We start from the raw sequence: 26,600 nt of genomic DNA, 5'->3' as shown, positions 1-26,600 counted from the left end.
CCAACATTATGTGAGATCAATAAAAGTAGTGCAAATCATGTTGGAGGTAAATTAAGTAATCAAAACGTGTTGTTTATGTTTTCCATACCAAGTGTTGTCATCGATTCCTTCTAGAGACACCACTCCGCTGCTTTTGTCACATGGAATGCAACAGTTTCCACAAAGTTTTGTTGTCCTCGGTGGCGTCCTGGTATTACTATTGCATTATCCTCTGCGTAGTTGTTGATGAAGTTCACCACTCGCTGCAAGTCCTCATGCTTCAGGTGTAACATGTGCTTGTCTTGGGCCAGCTCTCTTTTTGATGGGAGGCATTAGACCATTCTCCTTGTATGACTGGTGGAGGAGAGTCTGACGTGTTCTACTGATGCTGAAAGAGAAATTCCAGAAACAAATATTTTGGCATTATTATACAATAGATAGCAGTAATCAACGTCAGACACACCTGGCTAACTTGATGGCTCATGTAATCATCTGGCGAAGTGGAGTCTTTTGTTTAGACACATTATCGAAACAATTAACCATAATCCTAATAGATAGAGTACTAGCAATACAAACCGATTGTCATAGCTAGCTAAAGATAACCAAATAGGTTCAATGTTCTGGAACACTCAGACGAGAGTGCTCTGAAACAGTTGTTGCGGTGACATTCTATTGAAATAAATACTTGCATAGGGGAGTCCTTTGTTAAGTTTTCCTACGCGATACATAAAAAAAGCTGTTAGACAGGATTACCTAAACATATTGACCAGCTAAAATAAACAGAAGCCTGCTATATGGCAGACCAATCTAAACTCATTTCTCAGTATGTCCAACCCACTCAGAAGGTTTCTGTATTTTTCTGTGGCTAAACCAACTAGGCTCGTAATTTAACAATTTTAGTCTTATTTGCAGATGGCATACAAGTTTGTTATTAAGGAACATGAAAGTTCACATAATCGAGAAGGCAATTCTGCAAAAAACACATTTTGATAAAGAGGCTCTCCTGTGAAGTAGTGACCAGTGACATTCAACTAGTTTCCTGAAATGGGTGACATTTTGTTACATTACAGCCTTATTCTAAAATGTATTCAATTGTCCCCCCCCCCTCATCAATCTACATACAATACCCCATAATGTCAAATTAAAACAGGTTTTTAGAAATGTTGGCAAATATAAAAGATATTTGGAGACCTTCTCCCTTACCTCACCTCGCTCATCAACTCATCCCTGACCGCTGGCTACGTCCCTTCTGTCTTCAAGAGAGCGAGAGTTGCACCCCTTCTGAAAAAACCTACACTCGATCCCTCCGATGTCAACAACTACAGACCAGTATCCCTTCTTTCTTTTCTCTCCAAAACTCTTGAACGTGCCGTCCTTGGCCAGCTCTCCCGCTATCTCTCTCAGAATGACCTTCTTGATCCAAATCAGTCAGGTTTCAAGACTAGTCATTCAACTGAGACTGCTCTTCTCTGTATCACGGAGGCCCTCCGCACTGCTAAAGCTAACTCTCTCTCCTCTGCTCTCATCCTTCTAGACCTATCGGCTGCCTTCGATACTGTGAACCATCAGATCCTCCTCTCCACCCTCTCCGAGTTGGGCATCTCCGGCGCGGCCCACGCTTGGATTGCGTCCTACCTGACAGGTCGCTCCTACCAGGTGGCGTGGCGAGAATCTGTCTCCTCACCACGCGCTCTCACCACTGGCGTCCCCCTGGGCTCTGTTCTAGGCCCTCTCCTATTCTCGCTATACACCAAGTCACTTGGCTCTGTCATAACCTCACATGGTCTCTCCTATCATTGCTATGCAGACGACACACAATTAATCTTCTCCTTTCCCCCCCTCTGATGACCAGGTGGCGAATCGCATCTCTGCATGTCTGGCAGACATATCAGTGTGGATGACGGATCACCACCTCAAGCTGATCCTCGGCAAGACGGAGCTGCTCTTCCTCCCGGGGAAGGACTGCCCGTTCCATGATCTCGCCATCACGGTTGACAACTCCATTGTGTCCTCCTCCCAGAGCGCTAAGAACCTTGGCGTGATCCTGGACAACACCCTGTCGTTCTCAACTAACATCAAGGCGGTGGCCCGTTCTTGTAGGTTCATGCTCTACAACATCCGCAGAGTACGACCCTGCCTCACACAGGAAGCGGCGCAGGTCCTAATCCAGGCACTTGTCATCTCCCGTCTGGATTACTGCAACTCGCTGTTGGCTGGGCTCCCTGCCTGTGCCATTAAACCCCTACAACTCATCCAGAACGCCGCAGCCCGTCTGGTGTTCAACCTTCCCAAGTTCTCTCACGTCACCCCGCTCCTCCGCTCTCTCCACTGGCTTCCAGTTGAAGCTCGCATCCGCTACAAGACCATGGTGCTTGCCTACGGAGCTGTGAGGGGAACGGCACCTCAGTACCTCGAGGCTCTGATCAGGCCCTACACCCAAACAAGGGCACTGCGTTCATCCACCTCTGGCCTGCTCGCCTCCCTACCACTGAGGAAGTACAGTTCCCGCGCAGCCCAGTCAAAACTGTTCGCTGCTCTGGCCCCCCAATGGTGGAACAAACTCCCTCACGACGCCAGGACAGCGGAGTCAACCACCACCTGAAACCCCACCTCTTTCAGGAATACCTAGGATAGGATAAAGTAATCCTTCTCACCCCCTTAAAAGATTTAGATGCACTATTGTAAAGTGGCTGTTCCACTGGATGTCTTAAGGTGAACGCACCAATTTGTAAGTCGCTCTGGATAAGAGCGTCTGCTAAATGACTTAAATGTAAATGTAAATGTATATAAAAAAAAAAAAAACATAAATAGATATTCAGACCCTTTGCTATGAGACTCGAAATTGAGCTCAGGCGCATCCTGTTTCTATTGATCATTCTTGAGATGTTTCTACAATTGGAGTCCACCTGTAGTACATTCAATTGATTGGACATGATTTGGAAAGGTACACACTTGTCTATATAAGCTCCCACAGTTGACAGGGCATCTCAGAGCAAAAACCAAGCCATGAAGTCGAAGGAATTGTCCTTAGAGCTCCGAGACAAGATTATGAAAAAACAAACATTGTGTATGTATGTATGTATGTATGTATGTATGTATGTATGTATGTATGTATGTATGTATGTATGTATGTATGTATGTATGTATGTATGGAACATAATGTATTTACAGTTTTATTCACATGTTTTCATGTTCTTGTGACAAATAATACATTCTGATTATTGAATAGATTGTAATGGACACCTATGATGTGGGTAAAATACCTTTTTGAAGGTTGTACTGATTATAATGTGCTAAATCTAAGCTATTTGCCAGCTTTTTGTGAACCCATGTTTGTTGACATTATACGATGCATTCTGGGTGTCACGTAAACGTCTGTCTGACCGAAGATGTTATAATGTGGTGAAGGGTAAACTTCCGGAAGTGAATGAAGTAGAGGGAAAGATTACCAAAGTAAAGTATAGAGAAATCCTTGATGAAAACCTGCTCCAAAGCTCTCAGGACTTCAAACTAGGTCAAAGGTTCACCTTCCAACAGGACACCGACCTGAAAACGCCAAGAAAACGCAGTTGTGGCTTTGGGACAAGTCTCTGAATGACCTTGAGTGGCCCAGCCAGAGCCTGGACTTGAACCCAATCGAATAGCTGTGCAGCGAAGCTCCCCATCTAACTTGACAGAGCTTGAGAGGATCTGCACGGAAGAATGGGATAAACTTCCCAAATACCGGTGTGTATTTAATTTATTTATTTTTACATAAATTTGCAATTTATTTGCCATTATAAGACTGTAATTTAACAAAATGTGGAAAAAGACAAGGTGCCTGAATACTTTCTGAATGCACTGTAACAGCTGCAAAAATGTTGTATAATGATTTAAATTGAAAAACTGAATCTGGCGTCGTTTTGTGTATCAGTTGATAAACCATATGCCATGGAATCGGTACATCGAAATTCTCTTCCCAACTATATGACACAGCTGTATATTTTTTGGTCCTTAATAAATGAAACTGGTATACTTTTTTATTTATCACAATTTCCAGTAATAAATTGTGGTCTTTAAAAACAGGGTCAAAACAGGGTCTCCCCCTTCCACTTGCCTCTTCCATTTTTCTGCGTTAATGCTGCAATTATTTGGTTGTAATTTTGGATAGAGCAGACATTTCCATTTATTTTTGTTACCTTAATTTTTTACAAACCTCCACCAGTCCTATTTATGATATAATTTACAAAGATTGTATCATTTTTTTTTTAATTTATAAATTATTATATTTGAGTTTAACCATAATATTTGTTCTAATAGTTGTTATGTATTTTCTGGTGGATTAAACTGAAATCACAACCAACTTTCCATGGTTTGTTGTCTGATATTGGTAGAAAGTTTAACTCACTGTATAAGAGATTCTCCAAAATGGAAATGTGCCAGGCATTTATATAGAGATTCCAGTCTATTTTATCAAAAGCCTTTTCAAAGTCAGCTGTGAATACCAGGCTTGGTTTCCCAGATTTTTCATAGTTTTCTATTGTTTCCCGTACTTGTCTTATATTATCTCCTGTCTGGTTAGGAGGAATAATATCCTACAATACCTTTTTAATTCTTTGCGCTCTGCATTTTTCGGATCAAAATGAGTGTTAATTCATATCATCACCCCCTTTGAGTTTCTTTGCACATGGGATAAGTATATTTCATCACCCCCAGTCATTGTCCCACAAAACTTAATCTAAAATTGTTGAATGAGTTTCCTGTAAACAATAGATATTATATTCCTTCTCTTTTAGACAGGTAAATACAGAGAGTCTTTTCTTATTATCTGCCAAGCCATTACAATTATAACTGGCTATACTTATTTCATCACTTACCATAATGTGATACACATTTCAATTATATTTATCATAATATATGTTTGTAAACTTACCTTTAAAAAGTACCATAATTATTGAGTGTCCATATAGCTGTACTATGAACTTTGCACTACTATTGAGTAAACCTCCAATTGTTCTCCACTATTCCACCTGTTCAAACCTCCCCTCATTCCAGTGACTGGCAGACCACCCCTGTCCACCTGTATCACATTGTGCTACCCACAGAACAGAAGCAGATTAACAGCCAAAAGCATTTCCAAAGCCCTCATCTCGATTGTATTGTATACTGTTATTTAAAATATATATACAAAATTCTGCATATCTTTAATTTCCACAATTAACAAATAATATGCATAATAACTTAGTCTTTTCATACTAAGGATTGTTACCTATAACCAGGATTGGCATAACAAAATTAACATTTTTGCCAACCAATTCTTATTTGGTCAAACAATTATTGTGATTCATGGATATTGGACCATTCTTAATACACACATGAAACTATAGAGTATGAAAATCCCAGCAGAGTTGCAGTTCTTGACACACTACTATACCCTTACTACCATACCCTGTTCAAAGGCACTTCAATCTTCTGTCTTAAACATTCATACTCTGAATGGCACACATACACAATCCATGTCTCATTTGTCTCAAGGCTTAAAAATCCTTCTTTAATCTGTCTCCTCCCCTTCATCTACACTGATTGAAGTGGATTTAACAGGTGACATCAATAAGGGATCATAGCTTAAACCTGGATTCACCTGGCCAGTCTATGTCATGGAAAGAGCAGGCGTTTCTAATGTTTTGTACACTCAGTGTATATGCACACACTATATAACATTACCATTATTTTCATAGTATGCAGTCCTCACTCGAGAGGAGACAACATTCATGTTTACCTTTACGGAGATGCGGAGACAAGATCAAGGCTTTAGCTTCTTCCTCCCTTGTTTGTTATCTGCGTTAGCGAGATGGAACCGCTTTCAAGAAAGCGTCTGACACCTCCCCATCATTAGGCATGCTTTTCCTTTTCATCTGTGGCTTATATTGTGGAGCGTTAGACATGATAGATGCATAATGCAATCCAGTCTTTCGTTTTTTTTTTGTTACGGTGAAAGTTTGGTTATTGCTACCTTCTTTCTTCGAGGGTACCAGCCGTCTTTGAGGTGAGGGTATTGTCCTTTAAAAAACAGGCATTGTAGTGTCATACATATTCAAATGTATGACTGTTGGAATATGCTCATATTAAAATGAAATGACATCTTTCCTATCATGGCTTTATTCTGCCAGTAAAGCCTTAGGGTTTTAGCAATAATGTTCAATCATGTCCAGCTTTGTTTGATATCACTTACACTACTGATGTCCTGGGCAGAAATATTAGCCAATGTTCAAGACATTCCACAAACTTGTGTAATTACTTATCAAAGCTTGCATTTCTGAACCCGGGAGTCATAAATTCGTAATAAGCGGCATCACATTTAAGGAAATCAAATAGACAAATGCAATGATACCTTTAATCTGGCCTTACTTTTAACTGGAATCAAGACGTTTTAATTTAATTATGCATGACACAATAAAAAACTGCTCTTCTCTTCTCCGAGAATATTGTTGTTGTTGTTGCGTGTACAATACCAGCAACATAATATCACAAACTGTTTGGCGTGCATAAAAATATAGATACAATTACACCTAACCTACGCATCCAATAAAAATATGGTCATATGGACACACAGATTCTTGCTGAATTTTAATAGGCATACATACAGGTTTATGCTAATGTCTGTCATGAATAATCTCTCTTCTGCGACAGCTTGGTTGCCGTGACACCCTTGTGTTTGACGTCCATGTCTGTCTACTCCCAGCATGCCGAGGGAGTGACTCTGAGGCCGCCTCTGATGGAGGCAGAGTTCTGCCTTGCATCTCCACTTGACTCTTCTTCTCTCCTTTCTCTCTCTACTAGTAGTATACGTTTTTTTCTTTCTTTCCTACTCGCACACAAACACACATACTTGACTTTCCTTCCTGTTCAGAGGTCTCTCCCACTGAAAGGTGCTACATCCTTTCAGACTGGCCTTGTGTGTAAAGTGTGAGGGAGGGGCCTTATCCCCTCCCTCCCTCACTTCCTGCCATAGTGACCTGGTTGGGCTAATTTATTTACATTAGAGCCCGGCAGAAAGACATCAGAGTAAGTCTTAAAGTAGAGCCACAATGGCCGCCTTAAGCCGCCACTAAAAAGCCAGTAGAGGTTTTTTTTTTGCTAAGAGGATTTGTGTCTCATCCATGTATCAGCCTCTTCAGAATAGCAGACCAGTCTCACTCTCCCTGCATGCCTGGGAGAAAGTCAGCCCCCACATGCAGTGACTGACTGAACGGGGGATCTCACCACTGGCTGCCTGGCTAATGACATTTATCCTTATGGAAATGAAGAGGGAGCTTTAGATGCATATAATTCACACACACCTGAGACGGGAGAGACGTAAACAGGTTAGGGTTGAGATCCCTCCCTTCACACACAGTACATGGACGAGAGGCAGGCAGGCACACAGACACACACACACACACACACACACACACACCTACTTTACCATCTTATCCCCTGACTGGCCACCAGTCAAAATAAGCCTCATTCTCCTGGGTTTATCTTCCCTTGGCTTGGCTAGACCAGCTCAGTTAAGATGGCAGACAAACAATCACTCCTCTCCTCTTCTTCCACTGTATCCCCTTTTTCATGATAATGCCGAGATGGATATCTCCTTTCCCCAGTATCTGAGCGAGCCAAGTTTTTGATTAGCTCCTGAGTCAAAGTTTAATTTCATGTGGGTCAACAGCCGTTTTGGAGTGGTAGGAAAACATAGATTAAGGTTTCTATACCCACAGCTGGTACACCTATTTAATTACACTGTGTGGTCGTCATAACGCTCCGGAACGTAAACATAACTCTATTTTAACTCTCTGCTCTTAACCCACTGTGTAACACTTTATCTTCCAGTCCTATTCCAGATGGTATTTACTAGGGGTGTAACGTTCACCAAACCCACAGTTTGGTAAGTATTGCGATTTTGGGGTCACGGTTTGTTTCGGTTTCAGAACAGTGTGAAAATAAATTCCATTCACAATGTTTAGCATTCACAATGTTCCCGGCATTGTCTGTTGTGGCAGGGTTGTTATGTTGAGCCTCTCAAGTTTCCACTTTGATGATGCGTTTGTAACCATGTGGGAGGTGGGAATTTACCAGTCACTAATACCAGTTGGATGCATTAATGTGATTTGAACTAGTTGAGAAACGCTAATTACAAGCTGTGTAAACCATGAACTAAAAGTACAGTTATCATGTTTGTATACAAATTATTGAGTTCAAAAACCACATTAATAGATTGCATTCTATATGCTGTTATAGAGGCCATTGTCTTAGTAGGTGATGTCAGAGGTCACCATGTGGGAGAAGTGGGTGCTCAGGATGATAGGCGAGTTTCCCACTAGTAAGTTCCAGTTGGAGGGCCATTCAAGGTGGATTTTCCCCGTCATATGTAGTAAACTCCCACTTGGTTATGAACACACCATGACACTCCCTCCTTCAGTGCCAGATGCGCACTTGTGACTCTCATAAAAGGGGTGTGTCTGTAGTGCAGTACATGTAACGGGCTTTCACTTAAGTAATCAGAACACAGGGTGCATTGCCCATTCATATCTAGAGAGGGTACTACCTGTTTGCTGAAATGGGTGCAAGATTGAAGTTCGTAACGTGGCTCGAGCACTTTCACGAGGTGCTTAAACACCCTATTCCAAACAACCAAAGAGTGGGCACGTATCTGTGGCCATAAACTAAAGACTATAAAAACATAAAAACATAGCCTACCTATCATAATCAGCTGCCAAGGGCTGCTTGAATGCAGAGAGGAGAAGACGTGTTGTTGTTCTTTGCGTTTCCGTCTTGCTCCAGTATACTGGGGTGATGTGGGTGTAAATGTGTTAATGTACAATGCTGTCCCTTTTCCACAGTTTTTTACAGGCTTATTAAAAATTGATTAAATATTTAACTCAATTAACTCAATTTACACACAATACCCCATGATGACAAAGCAAAAGCTGAAATACCTTATTTACATAAGTATTCAGACACTTTGCTATGAGACTACAAATTGAGCTCAGGTGCGTCCTGTTTCCAGTAATCATCCTTGAGAAGTTTCTACAACCTGATTGGAGTCCACCTTTGGTAAATTCAATTGATCGGACATGATTGGAAAGGTACACACCTATCTTGATAATGTCCCACAGTTGACAGTGCATGTCGGAGCAAAAACGATGTGCAAGCGATGAGGTTGAAGAAAATGTCCGTAGAGCTGTGTCGAGGCACAGATCTGGGAAAGGATACCAAAACATTTCTGCAGCATTGAAGGTCCCATCATTCTTAAATACAATACGTTTGGAAAACCTTCCAGAAAAAGAATGATCTCTGAAGCACTCCACCAATCAGGCCTTTATGGTAGGATGGCCAGACCGAAGCCACTCCTCAGTAAAATGCATGACAGCCCGCTTGGAGTTTACCAAAATGCAACTAAAGACTCTCAGACCGTGAAACAAGATGATCTGGTCTGATGAAACCAAGGTTGAACTCTTTGGAGTAAACCTGGCAACATCCCTACGGTGAAGCATGGTGGTGACTAGTCAGGATCGAGGGAAAGATGAATGGAGGGAAAGATGAATGGAGCAAAGTACAGAGAGCCTGAGTGCTCAGGACCTTAGACTCGGGCGAAGGTTCACCTTTCAACAGGACCAGAACCCTAGGCGCACAGCCTCGACAATGCAGGAGGGGCTTCGAGACAAATCTCTGAATGTCCTTGAGTGGCCCAGCCAGAGCCCGGACTTGAACCCGATCGAACATCTCTGGAGAGACCTGAAAATAGCTGTGCAGCGATGCTCCCCATCCAATCTGACAGAGCTTGAGAGGATCTGCAGAGAAGAATGGGAGAAACTCCACAATTTCAGGTGTGTCACGCTTTAGCGTCATACCCAAGAATTCTTGAGGCTGCAATCACTGCCAAAGGTGCTTCAACAAAGTACTGAGCAAAGGGTCTGAATCCTTATGTAAATGTGATATTTCATTTTTTTTTTATACATTGCAAATATGTAAAGAAAAATGTTTTACCTTTGTTATTTATGGGGTATTGTGTGAAGATTCAAAACAATTTCATCTATTTTAGAATGAGGCTATAACATAACTACATTTGGAAAATGTCAAGGGTACTGAATACTTTCCGAATTTACTGTATTTGAGGTGTTGGCAGCTACATAGCTATTCTCATTGAGCGTGGCGACATACTGTTGACATTTTATCCACAACTGTCCATCGCCGTAGTAATCTACTGGGAAGCCAAAATAGTTCCCTAACTAGAGATTTAAACAATGATGAAGGATCCTCCAAATCTGGTTTATCGACCCTAGCACTCGCCATATTTTCCACCATAATTTGCAAATTAATTAATAAAAAATCCTACAATGTGAATTTCTGGATTTTTTTCTCATTTTGTCTGTTATAGTTGAAGTGTACTACCTATGATGAAAATTACAGGCCTCTCTCGTCTTTTTAAGTGGGAGAACTTGCACAATTGGTGGCTGACTAAATACTTTTTTGCCCCACTGTATATAGCCCTTCTCACATCAGCTGATATATCAAAGTGCTGTACAGAAACCCAGCCTAAAACCCCAAACAGCAAGCAATGCAGGTGTAGAAGCACGGTAGCTAGGAAAATCTCCCTAGAAAGGCCAAAACCTAGGAAGGAACCTAGAGAGGAACCAGGCTGTGAGGGGTGGCCAGTACTCTTCTGGCTGTGCCGGGTGGAGATTATAACAGAACATGGCCAAGATGTTCAAATGTTCATAAATGACCAGCATGGTCAAATAATAGTAATCACAGTGAACAGGTCAGGGTTCCATAGCCGCAGGCAGAACAGTTGAAACTGGAGCAGCAGCACGGCCAGGTGTACTGGGGACAACAAGGAGTCATCATGCCAGGTAGTACTGAGGCATGGTCCTAGGGCTCAGGTCCTCCGAGATAGAGAAAGAAAGAAATAGAGAAAGAGAGAATTAGAGAGAGCATACTTAAATTCACACAGGACACCGGATAAGACAGGAGAAATACTCCAGATATAACATACTGACCCTAGCCCCCCGACACATAAACTACTGCAGCATAAATACAGGAGGCTGAGACGGGAGGGCTCAGGAGACACTGTGACCTCATCTGTTTGATTGATCTGAACCGTTTGCCAGAGGGGAGTCTTTGGAATGGGTTGGTGATTATATTTCCTGCACACTTCCTTTCCCTGGAGTCGTGCAGGACCTCGATGGAGGGAAGGTGGCAGTCAATGATCTTCCCAGCAGACTGGACAATATGTTGTAGTGATCAAGGAGTTGAGGATGGACTCGATGATGGTTGTTTAGAACTGAATCAGTATGGGCCTCCCGAGTGGTGCAGTGGTCTAAGACACTGCATCGCAGTGCTAGAGGTGTCACTGCCGATCCTGTTTTGATCCCGGGCTCTGTCGCAGCCGGACATGACTGGGAGACCCATGAGGCAGTGCACAATTGGCCCAGCGTCGTCCGGGTAAGGGGAAGGTTTGACCGGCTGGTTTGTCCTTGTTCCATCGCGCTCTAGCGACTCCTGTGGTGGGGCAGTGGTGTTTCCTTTACTACAATAATGTAGTAAATACCAATTGGATATTTTTTATAAGAATTCTGATTCAGTACACAAAGCATTCAAAGGAGGACTGGGGACAAAGCAGTGCCATGCATTCACCAAATATTGCAGTGAGGATAACATATTTGTTTAATAGTAATTACAAACAACCATTGTCTATCAATTACAGAATCTGAAATTATTAAAATGTTGCATTGAAAGTTTTATTGAATACAGTCAGTAATACAGGAGTCAAATCACATAGGGAGTCTAATCAGATCATATGTCATCAGCAAGCCAGAGCCATCTTTGGAAAGAGCACAAGTAGAACAAAGATATAAGAGCAACTGATAATAAATGTGTCATTAAACATACGATTCCACTGAAAACAACGACATGCTCTCTGTCCCAATTCATCTCTGATCCTCTCTACTTGCATCCTTTCAAAACCCATTGGAGGAGGTCTGAGGCGAGGACCCTTGGACCATCTCCTCCAATGGGGTTTTAGAAGGAGGCACGATGGTCAGGCCTGGCATTCGCTTTGTCTAAGACTTTGGGAGTGGTTGCATTTCTCCAGACTCCTACCTTCAGCTATTTACCGGAACAGGGGCGGGGAAAACGCTTTGTTATTGATTCAACTGCTCATTGCTGCTTTAAGAAACACACATGAGCCTACAAGTATGTTCAAGCACACATGACTGTTGGGAGTGTGGTGCCATACCTTTAGCTCCCAGGTGCAGCAGAGCTGACACACGAAAGATGATGTTTCAGAGGATGTCTGGACCCCCCTCTGGCTGTTCACCAGACAGCGGTAGTGGCCACGTTACCTCCCTCAGAACCAGTGAAAATCTACAAGTTCTTGCAGTGGGGCATCAGCATAATCTATAGAGAGGGCAGAACGATACAGGAGATGAAATTAGAGTTGAAAATGTTACCTGACAATAATTGCATGCGCCTCTGTGTGGATTGCTACGCTTGCAGATGTTGCTAGCTAACTAGCATAATTATCTGTAAACTGGTCAAGGTGGCTTGTTTTCAGAGGTGTGCAGTTTTAACTTGTTGGTATAGCTAGCTAACTAACTGACTAACTAACAAATGTATGCACTGTCAATTGAAAACATAGCGCCCAAGTCTTTGCAATCTAAAAAAAAGATCTCCTTACATCAACCCTCAGCACTTTGACGAGTCTGGGTATTTATATGCTGACCTCACACCTCAACAAGCTTCTGATTGGTCAGAGTGAATACTCCAGGCCACCATTGATTGGCAGGTGTGTGAACTAAATGCACGTGCCCACAGAACATTTTTTGAGGTTGAGGTAAGGTGTGAGAGAAACATCTGCAAGAGCTCAGCCATCCATTTAAAGAGATGCACGTGCAATTATTGAACTGGGAACATTTTTACACTGGGAGAAATTTTACAGCATGACGTCACAATCAGAACAATTGGGAACTATTTCATGCTGGGAAGATTTTTACATTACACAGGAAGTCCCCAGAGTGCTGTGCATAGAGGAGAGCCAAGGTAACCCACTAGGAACAGTAAGGACTCATGTATCACCTGTCTTTGTCAGCTGAGCAGAGAACAACTTCTCCACGACATATTAGTGACAGTGGACTGCATGGAAAGAGGGATGGAGAGAAAGAGATGAATTAAGGTCATTCATATGTATTGTAACAGCACAACTAACAGAGTAAAAGTGATCAACTATTGGGTTTGCAGTTTACAATATTGCTAGTATTTACTTCGAATCCTGACCTCTCTTGGCTCCCCCTCCTCAATCATAGGTTTCTTTATGGAGCGAGATAGCTACCCAAAAGGTTGAACGTACGTATTGCTAGGATTGTATGAAAATCCATATGTACATTTTTAGGATCCTACGAAAAGCCAGGTGTGAAACATGAAACGTAAACGTAAACGTTAAATTAGATCTGTAAAACGTACAAACCCTATGTTACAACTATGAATGACCATTTACACGTTCAATTGTTTTCTTTACATCTCCCTTTACTCAGTTACAGATATTTTTTAGACGTACAAACCTTTGTCAATAATGTGGCGTGAACCGAAGGACATGAACCGAACGTAGCTAGTCGAAGTTAGCTATTCAATCAAGCAACTCTAGCCCAGACGTAATAGTTGCTTTGCAGCTTCCATGGTTTCAACTACACAATAAAAGTGTAGAGCTTGTTTTAGAACCGCATTCAATAACTACATAACACCAGTAGATGGTGTAATATGAGCTTGGGCCTTCAGCAAATGACTTGTGTGAGAATGATAGACACAGAAGAGCTTAGAATAACCGCCTGAGCTGCAAAACAGAAAGTAAATATCATTTAGGTTAGACCTATTCCGCTATCTAAATATGCCATGCTGTTGTGTGTTATTTAATGGCCATATAATTTGCATAATTTATTTTTATTGCCCTGGGGGCCACTGTGGTGATCATGTAACCTAATGAATCACACTTTTTCCAGTATTTGGGATCACGGACTGTAGGCCTTATGTTAGGCATTTTGACTGTTGTATTAGTGAATTCCACCCTGTATGTAGGCCATTTGCGTTTCACAACCCCATCACGCGGAGGCTATATCCATATCAATAAAAGACTATACTAAATATTGATTAAGTCTGGACTATAACCTGTCATGAGCAAAATAGCCAAGACCTCAGAAAAAAATTGTAGACCTCCACAAGTCTAGTTCATCCTTGGAAGCAATTTCCAAATGCCTGAAGGTACCACGTCCATCTGTAGAAACAATAGTATGCAAGTATAAACACCATGGGACCACACAGCCGTCATAATGCTCAGGAAGGAGACGCATTCTGTCTCCTAAAGATGAATGTCCTTTGGTGCAAAAAGTGCAAATCAATCCCAGAACAACAGCAAAGGACCTTGTGAAGATGCTGGAGAAAACAGGTACAAAAGTACCTATATCCACAGTAAAACGAGTCCTATATCAACATAACCTGAAAGGCCGCTCAGCAAGGAAGAAGCCAATGCTCCAAAACCGCCATAAAAAAGCCAGGCTACGGTTTGCAACTGCACATGGGGACAAAGATTGTACTTTTTGGAGAAATGTCCTCTGGTCTGATGAACCAAAAATAGAACTGTTCGGCCATAATGACCGTTGTTATGTTTGGAGGAAAAAGTGGAGGCTTGCAAGCCGAAGAACACCATCCCAATCGTGAAGCACGGGGGTGGCAGCATCATGTTGTGGGGGTGCTTTTCTGCAGGAAGGACTGGGGCACTTCACAAAATAAATGGCATCATGAGGATGGACAATTCTGTGGATATATTGAAGCAACATCTCAAGACATCAGTCAGGAAGTTTAAGCCATCCCAAAGCACTGACCTCAATCTCATAGAAAATATGTGGTCCTTTACTGAAATGCATGTGCGAGCAAGAAGGCCTACAAACCTGACTCAATTACACCATCTCTGTCAGGAGGAATGGTCCAAAATTCACCCACCTTATTGTGGGAAGCTTGTGGAAGGCTACCCGAAACGTTTGACCCGAGTTAATCAATTTAACTTCAATGCTAGCAAATACTAATTGAGTGTATGTTAAAACCTCTTGAGACTCTAGGGGCAGTATTTCATTTTTGGCTGAAAAAATGTTCCCGTTTTAAACAAGATATTTTGTCACGAAAAGATGCTCGACTATGCATGTAATTGACAGCTTTGGACAGAAAACACTCTGACGTTTCCAAAACTGCAAAGATATTATCTGTGAGTGCCACAGAACTGATGCTACAGGCGAAACCAAGATGAAACTTCAAACAGGAAGTGAGACAGATGTTTGAGGCGCTGTTTTCCAATGTCTCTTTATATGGCTGTGAATGCGCCAGGAACGAGCCTACACTTTCTGTCGTTTCCCCAAGGTGTCTGCAGCATTGTGACGTATTTGTAGGCATATCATTGGAAGATTGACCATAAGAGACTACATTTACCAGGTGTCCGCCTGGTGTCCTCTGTCGAAATTGGTGCGTAATCTCCAGCTGCAAGTATTCTTCCATGTGATTCAGAGGAGAAACCAAACTTCCACGAATGATATATCATCGAATAGATATGTGAAAAACACCTTGAGGATTGATTCTAAACAACGTTTGCCATGTTTCTGTCGATATTATGGAGTTAATTTGGAAAATGTTCGGCGTTTTGATGACAGAATTTTCAGGTTTTTTGTTAGCTAAACGTGATGAACAAAACGGAACGATTTCTCCTACACAAATAATATTTTTGGAAAAACTGAACATTTGCTATCTAACTGAGAGTCTCCTCATTGAAAACATCCGAAGTTCTTCAAAGGTAAATTATTTTATTTGAATGCTTTTCTTGTTTTTGTGAAAATGTTGCCCGCTGAATGCTAGGCTTAATGCTATGCTAGCTATCAATACTCTTACATTTTGAAAATCTGAGATGACAGTGTTGTTAACAAAAGGCTAAGCTTGAGAGCCAGCATATTTATTTCATTTCATTTGCGATTTTCATGAATAGTTAACGTTGCGTTATGGTAATGAGCTTGAGGCTATCATTACGATCCCGGATCCGGGATTGCTAGTTTCAAGAGGTTTTAACTTCTGACCCACTGGGAATGTGATGAAAGAAATAAAAGCTGAAATAAATCATTCTCTACGACATTTCAAATTCTTAAAATAAAGGGTTGATCCTAACTGACCTAAGACAGGGATTTTTTTCTAGGATTTAATGTGAGGAATTGTGAAGAACTGAGCTTAAATGTATTTGCCTAAGGTGTATGTAAACTTCCAAACTCAACTGTATATTGTGTTATGCTTGTTCTTGTTGCACTCCTCACAGGCTGTTTGGTGTATGTTTTTTGGGGGGGTTGAGAGGAAACTGCCAAAAACTCTGAAAGGTTTTATTGTAAGTCAGAATTGCAAAACAAGATTTGTTCAAGCCTAAAATGTTACTCTGTAATCGTAACACGGTGTTTGCATGTTCACAGATGAAATTTCACATTTACGTTTCATGTTTCACGCATGGATTTTCTTATGATCCTAACAATTTAACTATAGATTTTCTTAGTTTAGTGAGCAGTCAAGCTGTGATTGGACAATAAACCTCACCAATTGCAGTTCAGTAGACTGCTACACACTATGTTAATGGGCTAGAAATTATAGTATGCAGTTGCGAGAGCAAGATGGATTTTGCAGCGCAAACTGGAAAATTGGTGTAAGAGTGAAAGGAGACATCCGTGTTTCTACGTTTTGACATGTATTAAGTTTTTCTTTAGGGGAACAAACATCTCTGCTCTCAAATGTATTTACTGAGTGCGGCAATGTAATAATGCTCGCTTAAAATCATGCTCGAGGGACATGTCCTCTGCTTGTTTGAACACGTTTTCTCTCCCGACTTAAGTGTTTGTGTTTGCTCACGCAATGATGTTTCATCTTGCTAACGCATGCCATCTCGCGCCTGTTGGACTTTTTAATCGGACTTGACTCCATGTCTGTGTGTGTGAGAGGGAGAGAGAGAGCGAAAGAGAGAAGGGTTGAAGAAGGGAGAAGAGAGTGTCATACATGTGTCACAGCTCCCCTTTCTCTCCCTGAACCACATGGGACCTTGTTTGTGTTCTCCCCACTGGGGAGTCAAAGCTGTCAACACCACACACCACACACAACCAACTTTACAACCCCCCCCCAAACACACACACACACACTGGTCTCCGGTGACTGCATCCTCCTGTCTCTCTACCTCTTGCGCCTCTCGACCACTTGAGAGTGTCCTGATGCTCACTTAATGGCCTATGAGGATTCACCGACCAGTGAAGAGACCAGACAGAAACTATGGGAGATGGGACACTATACTATGGGACACTATACGGTATATACAAAAGTATGTGGACACCACTTCAAATGAGTGAAATAGGCTATTTCAGCCACACCCGTTGCTGACAGATGTATGAAATCAAGCACACAGCCATTAAAACTCCATAGACAAATATTGGTAGTAGAATGGAGAGCTCACTGAAGAGCTCAGGGACTTTCAACATGGCACCGTCATATGACGCCACCTTTACAACAAGTCAGTTTGTGAAATTTCTGTCCTGCTAGAGCTGCCCCGGTCAACTGTATGTACTGTTATTGTGAAGTTGAAACATCTAAGAGCAACAACAGGTCAGCTGTGAAGTTGTAGGCCACACAAGCTCACAGAATAGGACCGCCTAGTGCTGCGTATCGCATAAAAATCACCTGTACTCGGTTGCAGCACTCGCTAACAAGTTCTAAACTGCCTCTGGAAGCAACGTCAGCACAATAACTGTTCGTCAGCACAATAACTGTTCGTCGGGAGCTTCATGAAATGGGTTTCCATGGCCAAACAGCTGCACACAAGCCTAAGATTACCATGCGCAATGACAAGCATCGGCTGGAGTGGAATAAAGCTCACCGCCATTGGACTCTGAATCAGTGGAAACACGTTCTCTGGAGTGATGAATCATGCTTAACCATCTGGCAGTCTGATGGATGAATCTGGGTTTGGCAGATGCCAGGAAAACGCTACCTGCCCCAATGCATGGTGCCAACTGTAAAGTTTGGTGGAGGAGGAATAATGATCTGGGTCTGTTTTTCATGGATCTGGCTAGGCCACTTAGTTTCAGTGAAGGAACATCTTAACACTACAGCATACAATGACCTTCTAGACGATTCTGTGCTTCCAACTTTTTGGCAACAGTTTGGGAAAGGCCCATTTATGTTTCAGCATGACAATCCCCCTGTGCACAAAGTTAGGCCTATACAGAAATTGTTTGTTGAGATAGGTGTGGAAGAACTTGACTGGCCTGCCCAGAGTCCAGAGCCCTGACCTCAACCCCATCGAACACCTTTGGGATTAATTGGAACGCTGACAGCGAGCCAGGCCTCATACACAGAGAGCGAGCCTATATGTCTCTGTCGAACTGATTCTTACTACAGAGGGGACTCCCAGACCTAATAAGGCCTCGGTTGGGGCGGAGAGTCTTGACATGAAGGATTATACAGCATATGGAAATGCATAGTCCTCTATCACTGCTCTATACTTATGGCTGAGGCTAGTTGTGCAGTATATTATTGACTGGGAGTATATGAAGTTCACTCAGTGGAGCACTGTATTTTTTGGGTAGTACAGTAAATCTACACAAATGCTGTTCAGCTTTCATTAATATATGGATATAACTTTGTAATGCAGGGAGAAGTGTCGCTATGTGTATTTTAAAAGAATAGTGATCATATATTTTGACAGTTTGGGAATGAGGCTGTGTGATTGGTGTTTCAGATCTTCTCAGATGGAGGTGTATGTGCTTGTGAGTGTATGTGTCTACATGTTTGTCCCTACAAATGCATTATGGAGTGTGTGTCTGCCTGTGTGTTCCTGTGTGTGCATGTGTGTGTGTGTGTGTGTGTGTGCATGTGTGTGTGAAACAACCAGGCTATCTTTCCTACGAGGATTATGATACATACCCATCTAATCTGTATCAGCCCTGTCGTCCCCCTCCATCCCACCGCCCTCTCCTCACCCCATCACCCCCTTGCCCCCAGGCACACTGGTGACCACTGATTCGGGGGACTGGTGGTGATGGCATCACTCTCTACCATGCTGTCACGTAGCCGCGGGGGGTCAACGCATCCATGAATGTCAAATATATTACCCCCATCCCCTCGAAAAGATGGAGAATAATGTCAGCCTTCAGGTTGAGGGATGGCACCGGCCGTCTCGATGTGTCCTGACAGCCTCAGCCATCGCGTCACACCGCTCGTCATGGCCTCATATCAATCTCATCAGGGAACAGGGGAGGAAGGGGTTTAGTTTAGCTATACAGTACTCTACCTCCCATAGCTCCCCTCACTGGTACTGGTATTGGTAGTTTGTATTGGCTGATTTCCAACTTGTTTTACAATTTGCAGTAGGATGCATCTATCTGATTTGCCTGTTTGTATCACTTCGCTTTTGTCTAATTGTTTTTATTTCTATACTTTCGGACAATCAAGACTTTCTTTGTCATATTTTCAGTCAAGGAATCGACTGAATCATGGATGAGAAGCCCGTTTTCTACTGCTAGTTTCCATTAGCTCTAAGCAGCAGGCTCAGTCATAGTCTTGAATGAAGCGTTTCGTCACGTGTCTATTTTCTTCTTCTGCTAGGTGCTTTGCTTTCAGACTCGTCCCCCTTGATGCTCGCTGGTTACAGGAGCTAATAGGCTAAATGTGAGAAAGGAGATGGGAATTCTCCTTTTCTGCTTCCCACTGGTTTCCCATTGCAAAGCCCCGGGACTTTAATTTAGGAGCAAAGCAGATAAATTAGAGTCATGTAGCCAGATGTGATACATGTGTTTACTCCACAGCTGTAGGTAGCCATAAAACGCTTTGACTCGATAGGATTTCTACAAAGCCAGTTTTTTTTTACAAATTCACCAATAGCTTTGTGCCTCCATAACAGCCCTGGCTAATTATTTGATCCCCCTAAAATATAAGCGTTTCTCTAAATCTGGTTTTGGAGTAACAGCTTTTGTAAATCGTCCTGTGCGGGTATCTAGATTTGCACTCCGTCGTTGAGTGTCCCTATGGCTGACTCCCTGTAAAAAACAATTTGTCTCATGCACAGGCTAGGTAATGAGCAGATGCTCCCATTGCAAATGATGATGCGACCATAATAAAGAGTTGATAAACATCGAGTTACTGCTGGGCCATGGAGATGCACACACACACACACACACACGCACACACACACACGCACACACACACACACACACACACTCATATTGTTTTTACACATCAGTTATAAAAGAATGGCATGTATATTGCCAAGCATCACCCCTCCTCCGCTCCATCCCTCCCTCCCTTTTCCTCGGCAGAGAGGCTGGGTTGCTGGTACACCCAGGGCATGTATTTGCCATGACCTCCTGACTCATAGGGGACTTGTGTGGGGTGTGTGTACATGTCCTCAGGACGTTAGACAAAGGGTTAGAAGTGGACTCTTTGAAGCATCTATTCGCCATGTTGTGGATTTTTCACATCTCCCATTCCTCCAAATGTTTGATGTTGTTGGACATTTTGTTTAAAAAAAAATGGCTCTCACAGACCCCCCCCCCCCCCCCCATTCCCCCGCACACACACATTACTTGCTCTCACAAACAGTCTCACACACACACACTTAAACATCTCCCTTAGCGAGGCTGCAGTGTTGTGGAGCTCTCTTTGTGCTCTGGGGCTGTATAGTGTCTCTTTCATGTCTCCATGCTTGGATCTCATCTCATGGACTCCCAGCTGAGACTGCTGTGCATGTATGGAGCTAAGTGCTGGCTAATTTCCCCTTGGATAGCCCCAGCCGCAGCAATGATCCCCCCATCGCCCTGTCTTTCCCTGTCTGGGGGTCTCTCTCTCTGGGCTCAGTCAGTGGTTTAGGGGGCCAGGGCAGGGCTGGGACATCCTATAACCAGTCAGTACTTTTCTGTTTGCTTTTATGCATTCATGTGTGTGTTTGTGCGAATATATATAAACATATGAGCCTACTATAACTATACCCATCTGTCTTTATTCACTCATGTACTATTCTCTTCTAATCTAGGTTTATTTGTATTTGTTACTTGTATACATATACACTGAGCGTTCAAAACATTAACATGCTCTTTCCATGACATCGACTGACCAGGTGAAAGCTACGATCCCTTATTGATGTCACTTGTTAAATCCACTTCAATCAGTGTAGATGATGGGGAGGAGACAGGTTAAAGAAGGATTGTTAAACCTTGAGACAGATGAGACATGGATTGTGTACGTGTGCCATTCAGAGCGTGAATGGGCAAGACAACAGATTTAAGTGCCTTTGAACAGAGTATGGTAGTAGGTGCCAGGCTCACCGGTTGTATAAAGAACTGCAACACTCCTGGGTTCTTCATGCTCAACAGTTTCCCATATGTACCAAGAATGGTCCCCCGCCCAAAGGACATGCAGCCAAGTTGACACAACTGTGGGAAGCATTGGCTTCAACATGGGCCAGCATCTCTGTGGTCGACACCTTGTGATCCATGCCCTGACAAATTGAGGCAAAGGGGTGGGGAAGAAAGTCTTCATGTTTAGTACACTAGGTGCATCAGATATTGAAGAACGACCCATAGGTAGGCGCTAGTGATGTGCGGGTTGACTCAAAACCTGCCGCAGGGAGGGCGGGTTTAGGGAGGGCGGGTTTAGGGAGGGTGGGTTTAGGGTGGGCGGGTTGAAGAAAGAGAAAAAAAAATGCATTAAAAATCCATAAATGTATTATTCTGGTGGAATTCATATCTATAGGCTACATTCAGGTTTTTCTTTCATTCTTTTTTTATCTGCCGCTAGTCTGTAGCCTAAACCTAAGCTTTAGGGCCTAACTGTAGCGTGTCAAATAACCTACACTCCGATGATTTTGCAAACTTGGGTCGAAAAAGTTAACATCAAGCCGCTGTGGCAAAAAGGACAATGTCAGAGTTTCATTCAATAAGAGAAAAGCTGCGAAAATGGAGAGTTGAAAAGAAATAGAATGGAGGGCCAGAACAGTAACCTAATGTTTGGGAACGATTTGGTAAAGTGGTAAAAGGGGATGCTCGCAGTGCCTGCTATCTTACGTGTGATGATTGTGAGGCACTATACAAATTCGACTGTCAGAAGATTGGGACTTCAAAAAATACGTCAGAGAATTGTGCTTTTCAGGTGTATTAAATGGAATAGTACTGTAGCCTAACGGAAATCTGTACACTGACTGTAGGTCTGTAATCTCTTAGATAGTCGGACATTAACTCCTGCAGAATTAAGCATGTTTTGCAGTAAAAAATGATACACCAAATGTCAATTTGGACTCAGGAACAGGAGTGGAGAAATACAACATTTTTATTTCAGGATCTTGAGAGAATGTGAATGTGCAATTAGGGACTATCTGTAAAGGTGCTATCTTTAAAAGCATCATAAAAGCTGACTGTATTTCAAACACATTAAAATATGCATCCAAGCCGTACTGAAATGTTATCAAAAACATGTTGGGTAATTTTTCATAAAACTGGTCAAACTGATGCCATGTCATCAAACTGATGTCAAAATCCTTGAATTTCATCCCCGGTCCCTAAACATCTTTGATGCACGAGAGAAGCAGAGAGGAAAGAGGAAAAAGAAAACAAACTTTACCAGTATCAACTAGATTGAAGCGAACATTATTCTGGTGAGCAAGGGTTCATTTAGTCTTCTAGGGCAACCAGTAATGACAGAAGAGAAGCTGCATGCATGCAATTATAGACGAGTTGACTAACAAATAGTCTACCAAAATTTAGGAAATTATAAGCAAAAACACAAGCCCATATAAAAAGGCCAGTCAAAAACAATGTCCACCATCTTTGACTGTACAGCGCATGTTCTATATTTGCGGGTTAGGGTTGGGTGCTGGTCTCAGATTTTCACTTTATTACATTCAGATTTTAGTAATTTAGCAGACGCAAATAGTCGTGCAGTTGCGGATAGGTTATTAGCAATTGCGGGAGGATGCGGGTCAACAAACAGTTGACCTGTCCGTCACTAGCAGGGTCTGTTTAAAGATGAAAGAGAGAAAGAGAGAACGTTTGTGGGTATTTTTTATAAATGTTTTGCTTTAGTTTGGAGTTCAATATAAGCCCAAAGCACATAATATTGTTGTTGTCTCATTTCAATTTGTTTGTATCCCAATTTCAAGTGATGTAATATATTGTAGCTAGATAGAAAATATACAGTTTAAAGGACATCGTTGCCCTTAAAAGGAATTTGACTGGGCATACATTGGGCAATGCGACATATGGTCAGTTATGTACAGTGGGGCAAAAAAGTATTTAGTCAGCCACCAATTGTGCAAGTTCTCCCACTTAAAAAGATGAGAGAGGCCTGTAATTTCCACCATAGGTACACTTCAACTATGACAGACAAAATGAGAAAGAAAATACAGAAAATCACATTGTAGGATTTTTAATGAATTTATTTGCAAATTATGCTGGAAAATAAGTATTTGGTCAATAACAAAAGTTTATCTCAATACTTTGTTATATACCCTTTGTTGGCAATAACAGAGGTCAAACGTTTTCTGTAAGTCTTCACAAGGTTTTCACACACTGTTGCTGCTATTTTGGCCCATTCCTCCATGCAGATCTCCTCTAGAGCAGTGATGTTTTGGGGCTGTTGTTGGGCAACACTTTCAACTCCCTCCAAAGATTTTCTATGGGGTTGAGATCTGGAGACTGGCTAGGCCACTCCAGGACTTTGAAATGCTTCTTACGAAGCCACTCCTTCGTTGCCCGGGCGGTGTGTTTGGGATCATTGTCATGCTGAAAGACCCAGCCATGTTTCATTTTCAATGCCCTTGCTGATGGAAGGAGGTTTTCACTCAAAATCTCACTATACATGGCCCCATCATTCTTTCCTTTACACGGATCAGTCGTCCTGGTCCCTTTGCAGAAAAACAGCCCCAAAGCATGATGTTTCCACCCCCATGCTTCACAGTAGGTATGGTGTTATTTTTATACAACTCAGCATTTTTTATCCTCCAAACACGACGAGTTGAGTTTTTACCAAAAAGTTATATTTTGGTTTCATCAGACCATATGACATTCTCCCAATCTTCTTCTGGATCATCCAAATGCTCTCTTGCAAACTTCAGACGGGCCTGGACATGTACTGGCTTAAGCAGGGGGACACGTCTGGCACTGCAGGATTTGAGTCCCTGGCGGCGTAGTGTGTTCCTGATGGTAGGCATTGTTACTTTGGTCCCAGCTCTCTGCAGGTCATTCACTAGGTCCCCCCGCGTGGTTCTGGGATTTTTGCTCACCGTTCTTGTGATCATTTTGACCCCACGGGGTGAGATCTTGCGTGGAGCCCCAGATCGAGGGAGATTATCAGTGGTCTTGTATGTCTTTCATTTTCTAATAATTGCTCCCACAGTTGATTTCTTCAAACCTATTGCAGATTCAGTCTTCCCAGCCTGGTGCAGGTCTACAATTTTGTTTCTGGTGTCCTTTGACAGCTCTTTGGTCTTGGCCATAGTGGAGTTTGGAGTGTGACTGTTTGAGGTTGTGGACAGGTGTCTTTTATACTGATAACAAGTTCAAACTGGTGCCATTAATACAGGTAACGAGTGGAAGACAGAGGAGCCTTTTAAAGAAGAAGTTAATCTTGCTGGTTTGTAGGTGACCAAATACTTATTTTCCACCATAATTTGCAAATAAATTCATTAAAAATGTGATTTTCTGGATTTTGTTTCCTCATTTTGTCTGTCATAGCTGAAGTGTACCTATGATAAAAAGTGCAGGCCTCTCTCATCTTTTTAAGTGGGAGAACTTGCACAATTGGTGGCTGACTAAATACTTTTTTGCCCCACTGTATCTATACTGTATTCAGTACCAGTCAAACGTTTGGACACACCTACTCATAACAGTTTATTTTTTACATTGTATAATGATAGTGAAGACATCAAAACTATTAAATAACACATATGGAGTCATGTAGTAACCAAAAAAGTGTTAAACAAATCCAAATATATTTTATTTTTGAGATTCTTCAAAGTAGCTACCCTTTGCCTTGATGACAGCTTTGCACACGCTTTGCTTTCTCTCAACCTGCTTCATCTGGAATGCATTTCCAACAGTCTTGAAGGAGTTCCCACATATGCTGAGCACTTGTTTGGTGCTTTTCCTTCACTGAATGAGTAGGTGTGTCCAAACTGTTGACTGGTACTGTATATTAGAAAAGGTTGATAACTGAGGGAATACAACGTGTATAAAGTGTATCTACAATGAAAAAGATAGGACTTGGCATCTTGATAATCACTGTCACATTGATAGAGAAAGAGGAACATTTCTGCCTGAGCTGTTCTTGTCAGTGCCTAGTCTGACTCACGGATTGGTAAATATGTGTTGGTTGCATGTCAAGATCACACAGCTGAGTAAAATAAAGCAGACCAAGTAAACACACACACACACACACGCACACGCACACACACACACACACACACACACACACACACACACACACACACACACACACACACACACACACACACTCCAAGGATCCATTAGTTGTCTGACCAGCTGTCAGTGAATGGGGCACTATCCCTCTCTGTTCCTCTCCGACTCCCAGTGTAGCCAATCACCAGGCCAAGTTTAATGCAATTAAGGTAGAACAGAGAGTGAGCAGCGAGAGCATTCAATATACAGAGACAGTAATTAGCACATGCTGGTCATTAGCAAACACACACACACACACACGCACACACACACACACACAGTGCCCAGTCGCCTCATATAACTTCCATTAAACAGTCTGAGAATATGTGTGTAGATTTATGAAAATGGCTTTTAAACGCAGGCCATCTCTTTGAGGGTCCTGTGAATAGGTGCTGCTGTGAGGTCTTTAATGAAGGATCAGAGCTAGGCCCTCCAAGACAGCCAGGAAGCCTGCACGGCCGCCGCAACATACCCAGCACCCCCAAATAATCCCTACCACTTTTAATGACGGCCGTTTGCCATTCATTAAGATCAAAATGCTGTTTTCTGCTGGGGCAAATTGCAAAGCTATTCCAGTCACAGCTTGACGAGGGCCGAGGCCCCGCTGCTTTTGTGTTTGTCTGGTGAGCTAGCATGGTGTTTAGCTAATGTGGTTATCATGAATTGATGGACCACGGACTTCATAGGTACAGCACCTATTTGCTTTACTTTACTGACTTTATTGCCCTCATGGGGAAATTTTGTTGCAGTGTCATATACACGTTTAAAGTGGCGTTTAAATACAAAACAAATGGGCAATACAACTTTCATAACAGTTACATAACAATAAAAAGAGACTAGCCTGCTGGCCTTACTGGGTGAATAGGAACATTAGCCAGAGCTATTGTAATTAGGAGGGATATCACACCTGGTGCAAATGATTGTCTAGTTCTGTTTTTCATTCTGAGGGGTGCCCTATACCTGCGCCCAGAGGGGAGTAGTTCAAAGTCCGGGAACAATTCAAATAAATAATCGTAAATATTATGGATATTAAACATCTAGGTACATACAAGTGTCTTATATCGGTTAAAATGTTAAATTATTGTTAATCTAACTGCATTGTCT

The sequence above is a fragment of the Oncorhynchus nerka genome, linkage group LG28, assembly GCF_034236695.1.
Source record: "Oncorhynchus nerka isolate Pitt River linkage group LG28, Oner_Uvic_2.0, whole genome shotgun sequence".
NCBI lineage: Eukaryota > Metazoa > Chordata > Actinopteri > Salmoniformes > Salmonidae > Oncorhynchus > Oncorhynchus nerka.
This window is presented reverse-complemented; position numbering follows the sequence as displayed.